The following is an 18189-nucleotide window of genomic DNA, read 5'->3' as shown; positions in this document are numbered from 1 at the left end:
TCACCTGGCGTCTTCAAAGAAGTGACTCTATTTTCTCTACAATCAAGTATACCACCCTCTCCTCTTTGTATCTTGCCCCCACTTATGCATCAGCTTGTAACTGCTATCCAGTTCTGTCATCTATTTCCAGAAACTCCATCAGAAAAAATGGACCACACCCCCAAATTCCAGCATGTCGCCCCAAGAAACATGTTATTTCCACTAACACCTAGCTGCTGTTACCAAGCCACATCTCCCGACTTCCATTCATTTATCCAGCAAACATTTACCACACATCAGCCATGTCTGTTTCAGTACATGAACATTACATGGGCCCTGTCCTCTCGGATCTCACAGGCAAATGAGATCAATGTTTATGTAGACAACTTTAACAAGTTGTGATAAGTAGGCAACGCATGCTGTTAATGGGTCCTTGCTCATGCATCCTTTATGTCGGACACACAGGCTACCACGCTGCCCCTTCCTTTTCATCTCCACGGCCACCCCATGGTTCACTGCTCCCTACCTTATTCCTCAACTATTGCAACCCCCTCCCAACTTACCTCTCTTATTCCACAGAACCAGCCCACCCACCTCCTGCTGCCAAATAACCTATGTGGTCATGCTCATATTTGAGGAGTATACACATTGATAAACCAAGCGCAAGGCCCTGATCCTGGACAAGCAATGCTGCCTAGGAACTTCCCTGACTTTCTATCCTGGCTTTGCCCCGTTCCCTTCCGCATACATGCACTTTGCCTCACATACCACACCTAAGAGAGACTTCCTGCAGTTCTCCAAAAATCATTCACCTTCCTTTTTCCTTTTGTGCCCTTTGCCGACTATCTCAGTCTGTGAGCTTATCTTTCTCTCTGAAATTCAGATGTTGCTACTAGATTCAGGCGAAGTCACCTCCTCCATGAAGCCTCCTCTGCTTCTCCCATAAGGTGTGATGGTTCCTGATTTGCTAAAGTCATGCATTTGGGTCTCCTTTATGGCACTTTACTTGTACCATGCACTAGAGTCACTGAGACATTTTTCCTTATGGCCTCTTATCTTCAGAACAATGCTTTGTCCTTATGATCTTTGTCCATACAGCACCCAGCAGATTGTCTCAAACATAACAGGTGCTGAATGAATAATGAATATGCTCTTTAGTCTTTTTATGTGATATTGTGAGAGAAGCATCTCATGAGGACAAAGGAAAAAAACTGTTTTTTTCTTTTTTATTGTTATCATCTAATCATTTATACAACAAATCTTTTAATTTTTTGAATGTTTATTAATTTTGAGAGAGACAGAGCATGAGTGGGGAAGAAGCAAGGAGAGAGGGAGACCCAGAATCTGAAGCATATCCAGGCTCTGAGCTGTCAGCACAGAGCTCCACAGGAGGCTCGAATTCACGAACCGTGACATCATGACCTGAGCCAAAGTTGCATGCTTAACTGACTGAGCCACCCAGGTGCCCCTATCCAACAGATCTTTCACCCCTAGGCAATATACTAGGTATAAGGAGTACAAAAAACAAACAACAAACAAACCCTGACACAAAGGACTGCACTCAATAAACATACATTCTCTTTCAGGGCCATTGGCACCAATTACACATAAAATAATAAGATACATACAAAATAATATGAGCTCCCAAGTTATGGCAACTCTGCCACCAACTAGGTGGGTGACCTTAGGCAAGTCAGACTCAGTGAAGGAAGAGTTGGTAGGTGTTAAATGAAAACTCATAGGCTGTCCATTAATTGAGGATTTTAACTGTTGTATGGCATGCTTTGCTAAGGGATGGTACTTCCTAATAAGTGCCAGTATATTTGCAAAAATTATTCATGCTAATTAATTCTATGGAAATCGAGTAGGCAGCAACTAAGGAAAAGTAAAAACCAGAAGCTGTAATTGATAATTAGTGAGAAAAATTATAAATGCTTCACCAGCACAACCACAGAAGTGAACCAGTGACATTCAAGGCCATGAAGTTTAAGGTGGTACCTGTGGCTGGGCTCCTCCACCAGCAGACATATGAAGGCTACTGTGAGATGCCCCTCCTCCTCCAAAACCCCCAAAATGGATATTCAATTACCTTCCAACGGTTCATGATTTCAAGTATGTAAAAATTAATAACCAGAATGAAAATATATTTTGTCACCTTAAAGAGAGTCAATGGCTGCCAGATAAGCAGAACTTATCTTCTGGTACAATTGAAAACACATCTTCTTACAAAATGACTCAACACAGAACGGTTATCACTCACATTATCATAGGAAAGCGAGGCCACAGTGGCAAACGCAGGCAGTGCATAAAACATGAAGGTCATTGGGGCGCCTGGGTGGCTCGGTCGGTTAAGCGTCCGACTTCGGCTCAGGTCATGATCTCACGGTCCGTGAGTTCGAGCCCCGCGTCGGGCTCTGTGCTGACAGCTCAGAACCTGGAGCCTGTTTCAGATTCTGTGTCTCCCTCTCTCTCTGCCCCTACCCTGTTCATGCTCTGTCTCTCTCTGTCTCAAAAAAAAAAAATAAAATAAAATAAACGTTAAAAAAAAAAAAAAACATGCAGGTCATTTAAGAGACTCCTCTAGGCCCAATTCTGTGCTCATTAGGCCTGGTTACTGACGGATTTGCTATAAGGTCTATCAATAGAATCGGATGATCCAGCTGATGAGCATTTTGGTTTCTGGGACAGTTGTCTTTGTCACCAGAAATATGTTATTCTCCTTGACCACATGAGTCTCATTAGCTAATTAATGTGACTTCTCACCTAAGAAGCAGATGCACTCTCAGTAAACTTAAACCAAATCAAGTTTCTGAACCTGGTCTAAACCTTAGACCTTGGAAAATGCTGCTGCAAAGACACCTTGCTAAGGCTCCAGAAACACAACTGGATGCCCTTGTGTTAGAGGTCTACTTCCCCCTGGCACATAACATGTACCCTGTCTGTAAACTCTTCTAGCTGTTACTTAAACTAGGTATGGACCAGGTTTCCTTTTCCTTGTGCATCATGGGGCTTAGTTTGGAGCAACCCTCTGGTAAGCTGGAGAGGTGCTCTCTCCAGGGCTCCCATATTCTACCACCAGTATTTCCCACATGGAATTGGAAACATGTGTGTGCAAGTCAGCCTCCCTCTGTGACATGGGCAAGGACTTCTTTTTGCTCATCTCTGTATCTCCACACTTGGTGCTTGGCACGTTCAAAGTATCCCGTCAATGGTTGAGAATCAAGCCATCACTCAGTATCATCAAGAACTTACTGAGGATTTATACGTACAAAATTCTGAACTACAAATGGTATGGCTCCTATCCTCAAGCAAAATCAATGAAAAACTTAAACTTTGAACCATGATTTGGTCGTATGTATGGGCCTTTATCAAAGAAAAACAACTCAGCAACCAGAAGTAATTTCTACACAACATATTCTCTTTCTCCCTTTCTCAAACACTGTTGAAGGGATTCTTGCTTGGTGCACAGCAGCGATTCATGAAGACCCCTTCTTTTCACAGTCTTACTTCACCTCACACAAGCTCTTTCATGCCCCTCTTCTTCTGATGCTCCCCACAAAACACCTGTTCTAGATCTGGTCCTCAGAGCTCACTCCTACTATCCCTCCATCCTTCCCCTTAATTCTGCATCACAATGGCCCAAGAGAACTGGTTTGATAGTATCAACCTTGCTTGAAATGTAGAGAAGAAAAAGAAAATGAGTAAGCAAAACCAGAAGCATTCTTCATAGACAGTGAAAGAACACCTTGAAACTATCATACATTAAAAATGTTGGCCTGTTTAAATACAGATACAACTTACAGGTGCCAAAATGAGCAAGCAACGGTCCAAAGAAAAGAGTTTACATTTTTTAAGCATCCACAGTGTTAAGAGACTTGTGAAACTTAATCACAAAGTATTTATTGAGCACCTACTCTAAGAACTGCTTTGGAAAAGGATGTGGTGTTGGGGTACCCAAGACTATCCCTACATTCAGACATGTACCACATGAACTCACAGAACTCGGCTTATTGTTATTACAGCTAAGGTTTTGTACAGCAATATACTAAGGATACACAGCCTATCATAGGGAGAAAAGACTTAGGGCAAGCCTGGAGGACTCCATATACAGACTTTCTTATGCTCTCTCCTTCCCATGAGAAGTCACAGATACAACGCATCCTTCAGCAACAGAAATGCAGCAACATGTGTACAATGATTCAGCCTAGGGAAGCTCCTTAGAGACTTAGTGCCTGGGGTTTTTACTGAGGACTGGTCATGTAGGCACTCTCTGCCTACCACATTATAATTTTTTTAACATTTATTTTTGAGCGAAATAGAAAGAGAGAGACAGGGGAGGGGCAGAGAGAGAGAGAGAGAGACACAGAATCCGAAGCAGGCTCCAGGCTCTGAGCTGTCAGCACAGAGACCGACATGGGGTTCAAACTCACGAACCATGAGATCATGACCTGAGCCGAAGTTGGACGCTTAACCGACTGAGCCACTCAGGCACCCCTAGCACATTAAAAATTCCAGACTCCGGGGCGCCTGGGTGGCGCAGTCGGTTAAGCGTCCGACTTCAGCCAGGTCACGATCTCGCGGTCCGTGAGTTCGAGCCCCGCGTCAGGCTCCGGGCTGATGGCTCGGAGCCTGGAGCCTGTTTCCGATTCTGTGTCTCCCTCTCTCTCTGCCCCTCCCCCGTTCATGCTCTGTCTCTCTCTGTCCCAAAAATAAATAAAAAACGTTGAAAAAAAAAATTTAAAAAAAAAAAAAAAAAAAAATTCCAGACTCCTAGAGGGAAGCAGTGTTCAAGCATAAATTGTATTTTTGCACAAAACTCCAGGCACAATGAGCCATAGCTGTGAACCAGCACAGTGAACCAACACTCAGAAAAGCAGGTCCCTAGATACCAGCCAAGAGCCAACCTTGCCATCAGTCCTTTTTAAGGGTAGCAGCCTGAGGTCTCCTATGTTCACTCTTTTCTGCAGAGATACAAAGACCAAGTTCTTGCCCTTGAGGCAAATAACATTTAGAGAACTAAGATGTATACCTTAAACAGGCAGAGCCCCACAGTAGATGTAGCATGCTAACACGAAAGCAACATTTCCCAAAATGTACTCGATACCACCTTTATCACAATCACCAGGGTGTTGGTCAGCCTACTGGCTAGAGCTCAAAGCATCCAAAGCAGTTGAAGGATGGAACATGAGTCAGATCCAGGAGTTCTGGTGAGATTACGGAAAACCCTGGATACCACCATGAGAAATTTGAATTTGATTTCACAGCCATGGGACACCAGTGATTTTTATTTATTTTTTCTTCACCAACTAATTATAAGTTCAAAGCAACACTGTTTGAAGACGCATTATGTAGAAGAGAGTAAAAGGGGAGGAGACCGTAGGCCAAGAAACCAGAACTTCAAAGGAAAGAAAATGATCATAACTGATACCAGGGGCCATGTGCTAGGAGTTAAGCCACTGGCCAGGTGCATTCATTCTTGTGTTGGCCTTCTATGGTAGGTACTACTATCCCCATTTCACACATAAGCTTGCCGATGGCACACAGTGGATTTGAACCTGGATAGTGTGATTGTAGCACTCAGGCACTTACTCAGTATCCAACAGAAGATATGCACCAACACAACATCAGGATAACAGAAAAGTGGTGAGCCAGTGCCCATAGCGAGGAAGTGATCATGCAAACTTCTATTATCTCATCCTTTCCTCCTTTTGGATGCCTTCTTCTAAGATTGATAGAAGACAGAAAGAGAAAGGTAAAACCAGAAATGGTCACATTTTTCTGAATGGGAGGTGAAAAATCAGGAGTCACAGCTGCTTCTTGACCCAGGTAGATAGTAAGAAACCAAGTGTCGGGGCTCCTAGGTGGCTCAGTCTGTTCAGCCTCCAACTTCAGCTCAAGTCATGGTCTCTCGGTTCATAGGTTCGAGCCCCACATTAGGCTCACTGCTAACAGCACAGAGTCTGCTTTAGATCCTCTGTACCCCCATCTCTCTCTGCCCCTCCCCCGCTTGCACTCTCTTTCTCAAAAATAAATAAAACAAAAAAGAAACCAAATGCCATGTCGCATCTTGATTTAAAGAAAGGAGTGGAGACTGTGGCATTTTTTTATCTTTAATATCTCAGAGATTTACACTATACAAATGCTCCTTCCTGTTTATTTCCTTCTGACATAATTCAACCCAAACATCACTTAATAACTGGACAATGCTCAAGACTTTGATTTTTAACACATCTAAAATTAACACTCCAGAATCATCACCAGCCTCATCAAGATTCATTTGTTGATCACTTGACTGCATAAAACGTTTTGCAGCTGCTAAAGCAAGACACCGACCCCAACGACTTCAGAGGACACAACACGGTAATTTGCTTAATCGATAAATCTCTCTCTTGGTTCTTCATGAAACCCAGAATTAAGCAACAAGACATGACAAGCCACTGTTTATGGGGAATTAATCTGCTGCCTCAACTGACATTAAGCAGGAGGCCAAAGGCCATTAAAACAAGTTGAAATTAAAGCACCAAAATAACTCAGTCTTAAGACACCAAACTTGTCATGTTGGAAATGACTCTAAAATCTCTATTAGCTATTAACACAACTTCTAAGCGAGCTGTCCACAACTTCCGCATTCTGATTCCCTATTAGCCCATTTCAACACTCAGAAGTATGGCTAAGAAATGACAAAGAGAAACAACTTGAACAAAACCCCCAACAGCTTTGACATCACCCCACAGGCCTGTGACATGTATTGTGCTATTGGGGAAAATTCTCTTCCCCTAAGGAGTCGTGGCTGCAAGAAGCTACACGCTTCTTTACTGTTAAAATATGGCAACAGTGTACAAAAGAAGATACAACCTGCCCTCCAGGAGTCTCACAAGGAAGATGGGGCAGATACAGCTTAAAAAACAATTCAAACAGGCACAGGTAAATATGCATCAAGAGCAGTAAAAGCATGGGCCATGGAAATCCAACGGCCTCAAGATGAAGCCTGGCTCCACAAGTCACCGTCTTAATCAAGTTTAATAACCCTCCCTGTGCCTCAGTCTCCCCTTCTGAAAAACTAGCTGAATAATAATAATACCCACCTCACGGATTCTTGTGAATCATGAATAAGAAAACATAGAATGCTCAGCACTTAAAAGGATATCAACAAATGTTAGCTGCTCTTATCACAGAATAGTTGTTTTTGTTTTTACTATTACTACTCCTCCTCCCACCATGGCTACTCCCATCCATGTCTTGCCCCATACCTTAAAGATAAGGAGGCTTCCAGGCTGCAGGAAGTGGTCCAGTTCTGAAGGAATCACTCATCTCAGGCAGGGAAGCTAGGAAGCTCATGGTTTGTGAGAAATGTCAAAGAAGGCTATTTCAGATGGAGGAGATGGCTGTAAAGAGGAGTAAGCATAGCCTGCATAAAAAGGATAAGTCTGCTTTAAATGGCTTCTTGAGCTGAGGAAAGGCACATGTTCACAGGTCATATGATTTTCCAAGCTGGAAAGTAACTTAGAAATCCTTAAGTCACTCAAAAAAAAAGAAGAAGAAGAAGAAAGAAAGAAAAAAAGAAAAGGAAAAAAAAGCAGCTCTTGGAAAGCCACAAAGATCTTATGCCCTCCTCTAGTGCTGTTTGAGATTTTGGAATAAATTCAGTACGAAGAGGGGGGGTAAAAACGATGGATCCAAGGGTACCTTTGAGGGAAAAAAAAATTGTTTCTATTTTGAAAGAACCATATTCCTTGGCTGGATCATGTGGCAACAATGTTAACACTGAATGGGCTCGTTCACCACTAGCTTTCCTTCCTCATTTATGGGGAAAAAAACCCCCAGTGCCGGCTACTCTCATTGGCAAGCTCTTTTGCTGCTTTTTATTCAAATGCCCTAAGACACCTCCACACTGCCTCTGACACACCCCAGGACAAAAAGACCCTGAGGGTCAAGTGACTGGCTCTTAGCCACACAGATAGTTGATGATGGAGAGAAACAGGGATCCTGCTAACAGAGAGGAAGGTTCAGAGGAAGAGAGGAAACAGAAACGACAGTAAGGGCTTAGAATAACTTGCTGTGGGAAATCAAACGGCGTGAGCAACTACGTAGATCTGAGCAAAAGCCAGACTGGAGCAAAATGATTTTTAAGGAAAAGCATTTTTACTGCTCTATGAAGTACACAATAAATTAACCCTGTCAGATTCCTTAGCTTGGCACCATTTGCTATCAGAACACAAAGCGAAATAGCAACACAGTATATTTAAAGGTAAAAACCAGGTGTAATACTTCTCATTTGAGAAAGTTTCCTTTTCTAATTGGTGCCTAACCCATTCCAGGAAAAAGTTGAAATGAGGGTTTTTGTTTTTTGTTTTTCCACACCTAGTTATAACAAACTTTGGTTCAGCGCACGATCTCACAGTTCGTGAGTTCGAGCCCCACATCAGGCTCTGTGTTGACAGCTCAGAGCCTGGAGCCTGCTTCAGATTCTGTGTCTCCCTCTCTCTGTGTGCCTCTCCCCCTCTCATGTGTGCATACGTGCTCTCTCACTCTCTCTCAAAAATAAAAAAACATTAAAAAAAGTTACAAACTGAGTGCACAAGAACTTGGACTTTTTTGGGTGTTCCCCAAGTCCAAAGTCGAGTGAGTTCTGCTTCCCTTAGAAACGTCCTCTTGTTCTGGCAGCTTGAAAACATTTAGAATGCTCCTCACCTTATATTTTCATTTTAAGCAACTGGTGGCAGGGCATTTTCCAGGCAGAGTCCTCATTTTGGAGACCTTCTTCCTTCCCAGTACAAGTGTGTGCATATTGACCTAGACCTGTGCTTGCGACAGATTCTTAGCAAATGTTTGATGGTGACCCTGGCTTTCTAGGGTCAGCTACTACCCTTAGCTATGCTTCATAGCCTTTTCTCAAAAGGGACAGGGTGAGAAAGGGACTTCAAGACCAGAATTTATTCTGCTTAGCGACTTCCCCTACTACTTATCAAAGGCTTGGCCGATGGGAATGTAGGGCAAGATGCACACACCCATTTTTCAGTTACCATCTAAAATCAAAGTTTAACACACTTGTAGCATTCTTCCTGCTGACCAATAAATCATAGTGTTTTCTCGAAAGACAACTTTTTTCCTGGAGACTGGCCAACAGAAAAATGTGGGCAGCTCCATAGTTTCTATACAGGAGGAGACTGGGAAGGAATCTATCAAGAGGAACATAGGGGACTTTGCTTAAAGCTGTGTTTGCAAACATGCTTCTGTTACACTCATTGCAGGTTTATAGGGCCACTACTTGGGCTCCCACAAACAAGGTACCCTCTGGCCTCCAACTGGAGAATGAAGGAAGAGATGAAGGGCCGGAGCGGGACAAACTTGGCAAATGATGAAAATCTAATGTCAGTGTGTCCACTCCAGTATGAATCTGTGTTTGGGGCAGGGAGGCTTCCAGACACAGGCAGTTAAATAGTTCAAAGGCCTTGTTGGAGGGATGCAAGCACATCATTTTCTACCCATCCTCAATATTTTTTACCTTATTCATATTCTATGTAGGTTTGGGGGGAAATATAACATCTGTGAAGAGATACCACCACAAATGGTAGAGAATTCAAAAGTTACACTAGAAAATATGATGAAATGTAACACCCTTCCCACCTCTATCTCCCAGCCACTCAACAACTGTTACAGTTTCTTGAATATACTTCCAAAGCTGTTCTATGCACATACAAGTACATAGGTACGTGTATTTTTATGAACATTTATAGAAGACACATGGAGGAGTAGTTTTCAAAAATTTTTTTGGTGATCCACAAAAAGCAAAGAACCTTCTCTTCCATTCCATTGACGTTACTATGTATGCCCAGTACCAGGGTGCTGTCATCATCTTAGCTTGGTACTCTATGTTCCTCAGAGCATTTGTGTCCTCTCATTATTGCTTGGATTCAATAATTTCCCTGTGTATTCTTCCCCTTTTATTTATTCATATAAACTTTACAGCTTGTCTAGACATGTGGTCCTATCCTGCATTATAGCCTGATACCAATTGTTTTTGTTTGTATGGGTAAGGACTACTGACTTTTTTTTTTTTTAATCAAGCTACAGTACTCAATTCTCTTATCATTGCTGGCAGTGATCCTTGTTATTTTTGTTTCCTAGGCACAATCGTATTATTTCCAAATATGATTATTTTACCTCCTCCTCTCCAACTTATACATATTTCTCTTCTCTAAAATGTTGGCTAGTACCTCAAGACTGGCATTCAACAAAGTGAGGACTGTGACATCCTTGCCCTGATTTAATTTGAATACTTCTATTGTTTGTACATTAAGCATGAGCTGACTTTTGCAATAAGATAAATGTTATATTAAGGCAGCATGAATTTAGTTATATTTTATGAGGTGTTTTTCCATAATCAATAATGGACTCTCATAAAATTTTCAGCAACCATGGTTGGGAGCACATGGCTTGCTGTTTTAATACACTACTACAGTGAATTACATTAGTAGGTTTCCTAACACTAAGCTAACCTGCCTTTGCTCAAATAAACCTCACTTACTCATATTTTACTCTTTTTTTATTGTCATTCTGAATCCTGTTAATATTTCACTCAACACCTTTGCACTGATACTCACAAGGGACATTGGTTTTTGGTTTTCTTTCTTTTCATTGCTGTTCCATAGCAGATTTTTGTGCTTATATATCCTTTACTCTGTAACCAGAAACCAGTGGCTTGGCTTTATCTAGAAAAGTGTGAAATCAATTGAGTAATCAATTAAGGTTTGAAGAGTTGATCTGGGAAAACATTTGCACCTCATAGTTGGGGAGAGAGGCAGCCTCCACACAACTTTTCTCTTTTTTTCTAGTATAATTCATCTCTTTAGGTTTTCAGATTTTCTGGGGTCAGCCTTGGAATGTTATCTTTTCTATACATTAAATGTTTTATCCAAGTTTTTAAAAATGTATTTGAACATGATTGACCAAATAAGTCTCCTATAATCTCCTTTAACTTTCTGACATTATTTCTCTATTCTTGTTTACTTATTTCATCCATTCCTGCTTTTTTCCCTTGCAAAAATAAATGAGTGCTGCAACATTATTCACAGTAGCCAAAAGGTGGAAGCAATCCACCTGAAAATAATTCAGACATAGAAAAGGAGGAATGACATATGCTAAGTGGATGAACCTTAAGGGCATTGTGCTAAATGAAATGAGCCAGACATTAGAATTGAGACAAAAAGACATTGGAATTTACCATAATGTGGGGGGATGGAGAATGGGAAACTATTGCTTAACAGGCACAGAGTTTCTGTTTAGGGGGATTAAAAACATTTGAACATAAGTAATGACGATGGTTGTACAACATTGTGAATATAATCAATGCCACTAAACTGTATGCTCTAAAATGGCAAATTCTCGTTAAATATATTTTACTACAAAAACACTAATTCCAAAGGATATGTGCACCCCTGTTTACTGTATTTACAATAGTCAAATTATGGAAGCAATCCAAATGTCCATCAATTGATAAATGGATAAAGAAGATGTCATATATATGTACAATAGAGTATTATTTAGCCATTAAAAAGAATGAAATCTTGCTATTTGCAACAACATGATCATGGACCTTATGATTTCACTCACATATGCAATTTAAGAAACCGAAGGGGAAGAAGAACAGATCAGGAAAAAAAACAGACTCATATAGAGAACAGTTACCAGAGGTCAAGTGGATGGAGGGGGACTGGTGAAACAGATGCAGATTAAAAGTACACTCATTTTTTTAAGTAACTTATTGAGAGAGAGAGAGAAGGTACATGGGAGCACACGCGGGGGGGGGGGGGGGGGGGGGCAGAGAGAGAAAGAGACACTCAGGCAGCCTCCATGCTATAAGCATGGAGCCAGATGCAAGGCTCAATCTGACAAACCATGAGATCATGACCTGAACCAAAATCAAGAGTTGGACACTTGACTGAGTCATCCAGGCATCACAGAAGTATACTCATCTTGATGAGCACAGACATGGAATTACTGAATCTCTATATTGTACACTTGAAACTAATATAACACTGTATGGTACCTATACTATAATTAAAATTTTTAAATTTTTAAATTTTTCAAATAAAATCGAGTGTAGCCAACAATATTTTTTCCAGACCCAACTAATAGACTTAGTTTCACCATTTTAAAAATTTCTACAATTCATTTGCTTTTGCTTTTATCTTTATTAGTGTCTTACTCTGTTTTCTCTAATTCACATTATTTCATAAATTCTGGTTTTGGGTATTTAAAATTCACTAAATTCTTAATTTTAAGTATTTAATGCTATGAATTTTCCTCTGCAATTTGGCATTGCTTTATCAAGATCTCAGTCTCCAATATGGTGTTTTAATTTTTGTTAATACAGAGTTAATTTTTCTGACTGCTCAATCAATACTTCAAAGGACAGTATAACGTTTTCTGAGTATATAGCTTAATGTGTATCCATTAGAGCTATCCTACTCAGGTCATTCAGAGTCCATATTCTTTCTTTCTTTTAGCTTTATAACTATTGGCCGTAGTTAATAGGTAAGATTTAAGTTTTCTGTTATTTGAACATTTCTATCTATTCCTATATTTTCTGTAACTTTGGCACTGGTTTTCATGACAAATTTTTTAACACATTAAGTTATATCACGAGTTACATCTTTTACTGTAATCAAATGTCCTTTGTATCTAATTTAATGCTTTTTATTTAGAACACAACCATATAGTTATGATTGTTGCTTTCTCTCTCCCTCTCCCTCGCTCTCTTGGCATTTTCTTTGTTGTCTGTTTTGTTGGCTTGGGCCGCCCTAAAAAAATACCATAGACTGGGTGACTCTAAAAACAAAAATTTACTTTCTCACAGTTTTGGAGGCTAGAAAGTCCAAAATGGGGGTGCCAGCATAGTCACATTCTGGTAAAACTTTCCTGGCTTGGAGACTGCCACCTTCTGCATCTTCCCATGGCAAAGACTACATTCTAGTGTCTCTCTTTTTGCCAGGGCACCAGCTCTATCAGATCAGGGCCCCACCCTTTCAACCTCATATAACCTCAACCACTCTTTAAAAACTATCTCCAATATATAATCTCATAGAGGGGTTAGGACTTCAACATATAAACTGGGGCGGGGGGGGGGGGGGGAGGCAGGTTGGGACATGACTCACACTAAAGCAATCACTGCACAACTCTACACCTTCAGCCTTTCTGGGCTTCACTGTTCTACACACGTCTCCTATATTGCATAGAACTGAACTCCACATTCTTTGTAAATACGAGTCTCTTAACAGGTGAGTGGGACAATTTACATTTATTGTTAAGGTTATATGTTTGGTCAAATTTGGGGACTCATTTTGTTGTTTTCTAAGCCTTTGCTTTGGGACATGATGGGAAAATCTTACAGGTACACATGGCAGAGTAAGACATGATCATAGTTGAAAGTGAAGACAATCTAATCAGAAAGCTTTAATATTTGTCAGCCAACGTTGAGGCTCAAGTCATGAGTGGGACATGCAAGAAGGCTGAAAGGGATGGTAATTAGTATTCCTCTCCTTGTTTATCCTCTCCTACTGAAGAATCCACACCAAACTCCTCATAACCCTTCTCAAAAGCAACAATGTCCTCACAGGCCTCAGAAAACTCCCCTTCCTCCATGCCATCACCCACCTACTAGCGAACAAAGGGACACTTGGCATTCACCAGGTCATACTTGTGGTCCAGGCGAGCCCAGGCCTCAGCAATGGCTGTGGTGTTGCTCAGCATACACACAGCTCACTGTACTTGGGCCACATCTCCACCAGGTACCACAGTGGGGAGGCAGGTAATTAGCACCAACTTTGAAGCCAGTGGAGCAGCAGTCCACAGACTTGATGCTGCACAGGTCTTGATGGGGGCATGGCAGCAATGCACCTTTAGGAACATGATGCCACAGCATGACAGGCAGTAAGCCATGTATTTACCATGGTGGAGGTCACATTTCACCCCCTGGTTGGCTGGCTCAAAGCATGCATTAGTGACCTGTTCTATACAAAGCTGTTCATGGTAGGCTTTATCAGCAGAGATTACAGGGCATATGCAGCCAGAACAAAGTGGATGCAGGGTTAGGGCACCAGGTTGGTCTGAAATTTTGTCAGATCAACATTCAGGGCTTCATCAAATCAGGGAGAAGCAGTGATTTAGGAATTCAATAGCAAGGTTTCGAGAACAGACACCACAGATGGACTCATTGCCATGAAGGCAAAATCAGACCGCTCCACGGTGGGATGGGTAGTGAAGATGGAGTTGTAGAGCACAACTACATCTGTGGACATCTGGGGGGCTGGGTAAATGGAGAACTCCAGCTTGGACTTCTTCCCATATCAACAGAGAGAGGGAGGTGGACCCAGAACCAGCTCCCCCTTCAAAGCTGTGGAAACCAAGAAACTCTGAAGACATATGCACTCGTCAGCCAGTTTCCAAAATCGGCCCAAGACAAGGTCAATGATCTCCTTGCCAGCAGTGTAGTGCCCTAGGGAGTAGTTATTGGCAGCCTGTGAAGACCTGCTCAGGGTGAAAGAGGTGATGGTAGGTGCCAGTGCAAAATTCATCAATGATGGTGGGTTCTGGATTTACAAACACTGCCCTGGACACATGTTTGCCAGCACCCATCTCACTGAAGAAGATGCAAGAGTCATCCCCTCCCCCAGTGGTCTTCTCACTTGGCATCTGACCATCAGGCTGGATGCCATGTTCCAAGTAATATGGCTCCCAGCAGGCACTGCCAATCTGACCACCAGCCTGGCCAACAGGAATGAAGATGCCCTCATACATGGTGGCTACAGCTTAGCAGGCACCAGCTACAGAAGCAGACACTGGGTCCTGGTTACTGTTGCCAACAAACTAAGAGTCAAGGTAAGTCGCACACTCGGGTACTCATATTTTATGTTCTTATTCCCTTCTCTTGCTTTTGATATTCCACTGTGTAATCTGTTTTGCTATAATGTCACCTTGATTTTTCCTCCTTTTAATAGTTTTTTTTGTTTGTTTGTTTCTTTGGTTTTTGTTTTTGTTTTTTTTTTTTTTTTTTTTGGTTTTTCTTGCCTAAATGAAAGACTTTGTCTTCAAGGGCCAGTAAATGTCCTTGGATACGTGTCAATGCTAATCATTCTGTATCAGTTTTCTCTGGGCCACAGTGCAGCCTTTTCATTTGGAGACTCAAGTCTTATTTAATTTTCCAAAGCATTTTACTGAGTATCATCTCCAGGCTTCTTCTTAAAGGATACCAATAATGCATACGCTGCAATTCTTTTGCCTTCCAGATCTTTCGGATTCTCTTTCATCCGTTCTATGTTTGTTCATTTCTAGTCTATTTTTGCTTGCTTTTCTTAATCCTGTTCCCCTCTTCATCACGGATGTCAGCAGTGCCTGTTCTCCTTTGCGTTTATTCCAAGGTGCTTGCATTTCAATGGCGGCTCTATTTTTCTCTTCTGCTTCCTTCCTGAGCTCTAGAAGTTCTTGTTTCATCTCCATCTGTGATGTCCCTGTTATTTTCCCCAAGCTCTCACTTGCTCTGCTTACACCTGTTTTGTTAACTTGCCTTAATTCATAGCCATTTACTTACTCATCATTTTCAACATCTTGGTGGCCACTTATTATTGTGAAGAACCCTTTCTGCCATACATATATCTGTCCCTCCCTCATGCCTTTTGTCTTATACCATCTTTACATGGAACCTGTTCTGGTTGCCTTTGTGTACTCATCTGTCAATTACATACACTCTTCTGGGACTTTGGAACTAGTTCATGTTGGGAAGGGGCAGGGCAGTACTTCCAGGCTAGCAGAAATTCTCCCTGGTTCAGGGAGAAACCCATCATGACAGGGTTGTATATGCAATTAACTTTAGCTTTTCCCTCTCTCCAGCCAACAAACACAGGCAGCTACAGCGCAAGGCATAACTTGGCTTCTCTTCCACCCACCTCACCAGGAGACAGACAAAAATGGCATTTCCACAGTTTTTTTTTTAATTCAACTCTGCCTTTCCCATTTCTCTGTGTGATGAAGTAAGGTCTAGGGATCTAGGTTCCCTACCACCACAAGTAGATGCCATTCCTATGATTCCAAAGAAGAAGAAATTGGTTTTGCCCCCTCAGAACACCATCTGTGTAAGAAAATGTTTTCCTTCCAACTGTGTCTGAAATCTACACCTACAAACACCCCTTCCAGGAGCCTTCCTGGACCTGTACTTGATCTTTACTGCATTGGCAGCTCTCCACATGTATTATCTTTTGCAGGTTAGTCTTTAGTTTTATCAAAGGTGACATTCTTATTTCTGCCCTCCATTTTTCTTTCTGGAAAATTCTAAGAAGTATAGAAAAATATCTTTAGTATGTCCTGTTAAATCAAAGCCCCAGTATTTATAAAAGGTATAGATTAAAGTGAACACAAAGATTAACTTTAGGGAGAAAATGTGCTGGCAGGCAGACACGTATCCTGAGAACTGATAGTGGAAGGGAGGGAACAATTACTTTATCAGTGCCTCAGCTGAGGATAAAAGAACCCATGTTCGGACTATGTATATGCTAGTCCCTCCCTGTAAACTCATTTCCCCCCAGCACCAGTGTTTTGTCTTATACCTCTCCTTAGAAACTTTGGTACTCAAAAGGTGGTCCGTGGACCAGCAACATCAGCCTCAGATGGGAGCTTGTTAGAGATGCACAATCTTAGGCCCTAACTCCAGCTCAAAATAGGAATCTGCATTATAACAAGATTCCCAGGTAACTCACATACACAGTAAGTTTGGGTAGCAGCATCTGGTCTCAGCTCTAGTATCCCTTCCCTCCGCTGACCCAGTCATCTGAGGCTCCTTTGTTGCATACTCCAAAGACATTTCTTCTGAGCTCTCACTCTGTAATTATCCATTTACTAGAATATGTTTAGAAAAACATATTCATCTGTATGTCCCCCACTAAGGTAGTGCCAAGCTCCCTAACTATCCCACAACCAATAAATAAATATTTCCTGAATGAGTAAGTGCATGTCTACCATATTCTATTTATGTCTCAAACCATCTTCAGTGCCCATTGGCCCTTGCTCATTCTCCCTTCAGTGGCCTCCATGCATCAACTCATCCATGTCTATATCCACCTGCTAGAACTGAGCAAGGAAACAAAGGAATGAATGGTATCTCAGAAAATCCAAGAAATCTCATCATTCAGTGCCATTTTCCAACATGTTACATACTTGTAAACGGCACAAAGAGATCCTGTTACCTGAGTGTTATTTTGGAAAATCTCATCATTATTCCTGTGTGGGAAGGGAAGACATTTCCCTGGCACTGGAGCAGACACCCAGCGCCCACAGGCCCAGCTCAGAGAGGATGTGCTGCAGCAGGAAGGTCCCAGTGACAGAGGAGGGGCCAGACGGGGTGGGAGACACTGAGAGGAGCTTCCCCTGCTGCTGTGCTCACACTCAGCTCCAGTAGTGCAATTGTTCCTGTCCACTGCCCTCACCAGGTGTAGGGGAAAGTGCCATTCTCAGCTGCAGGGGGCTGTTTTGATGAGCAAGGAATGAAAAGTGACAGCTTGAAACTAGTTTCCCTACGTGGATAATTAAACCTTTACTAAATATAGTAAGTTTAAAATGAATGTTCACAACACTGAAACAGAACATGCTAATTCTAAAAATACAGACTCCCTTGCTGTGGAAGTCCTCTCAGGAAAAGGGGACAGTGAAGCTCAACGATGATTTCATCCCTCCTGACCTCCACCCCCCACCCAGTGAGCCAATATGTTCCAAGAGGAGGGTCACCACATGGCAGGGGGAGAAGCCAGAGCTGTTAGCAGACACTCCATGAAACTCTGAGGAAACTAATGGTAGGAAATCAAGGAAGGAGAAGTGATAAGGCAGAAGTGCTCTCTGTGGGATCCTACCCAGCACCAAATCAAGCCAACAAGCTCTTGTTTTTTTAATCAATAAATGCAAATCTTGAGTTCGTATGGGAAAGAAATTTCATTAGCTTTGCATTGGAGTCCATGATGCATTTTGTTAGAAAGGACATTCCAGTAAGAAAAACTTTCTTTGAGGAAAGTAAACTCTCTAGGGAGGAACTTTCCTGAACGATTTAATCACAGATGACCTTGACTCTCTATGACCTCAAAAGCGATTACACCCAGATCTCAAAGAAGGCTGTTCTTTGATCATAAAATTCTCCTTTGCAATTTACGTGGTGTAATAACAACCTGT

General features: G+C 41.8%; 1 protein-coding gene and 1 pseudogene across 1 annotated transcript in view; both read right to left on the bottom strand.

Annotated features, from left to right (window-relative positions):
• The window catches only part of LOC128778304 (cAMP-specific 3',5'-cyclic phosphodiesterase 4D-like), a 475712-nt gene extending 468227 nt beyond the window's left edge, over nucleotides 1-7485 (bottom strand). The window contains exon 1 of the transcript XR_008423854.1: nucleotides 7230-7485. The gene's annotated coding sequence lies outside the window, so the exon portion shown is untranslated. The remainder of the gene's footprint in view (nucleotides 1-7229) is intronic.
• A 6021-nt stretch (nucleotides 7486-13506) lies between these two features.
• LOC109246429 (tubulin alpha chain-like) lies at nucleotides 13507-14778 on the bottom strand (annotated as a pseudogene).
• Between the last annotated feature and the right edge of the window lie 3411 nt (nucleotides 14779-18189).

The sequence above is a fragment of the Panthera pardus genome, unplaced genomic scaffold (assembly GCF_024362965.1).
Source record: "Panthera pardus isolate Hobbes unplaced genomic scaffold, ASM2436296v1 HiC_scaffold_2, whole genome shotgun sequence".
Lineage (NCBI taxonomy): Eukaryota > Metazoa > Chordata > Mammalia > Carnivora > Felidae > Panthera > Panthera pardus.
The sequence above is the reverse complement of the archived record's forward strand: the minus strand, read 5'-3'. Positions and strand labels throughout refer to the sequence as shown.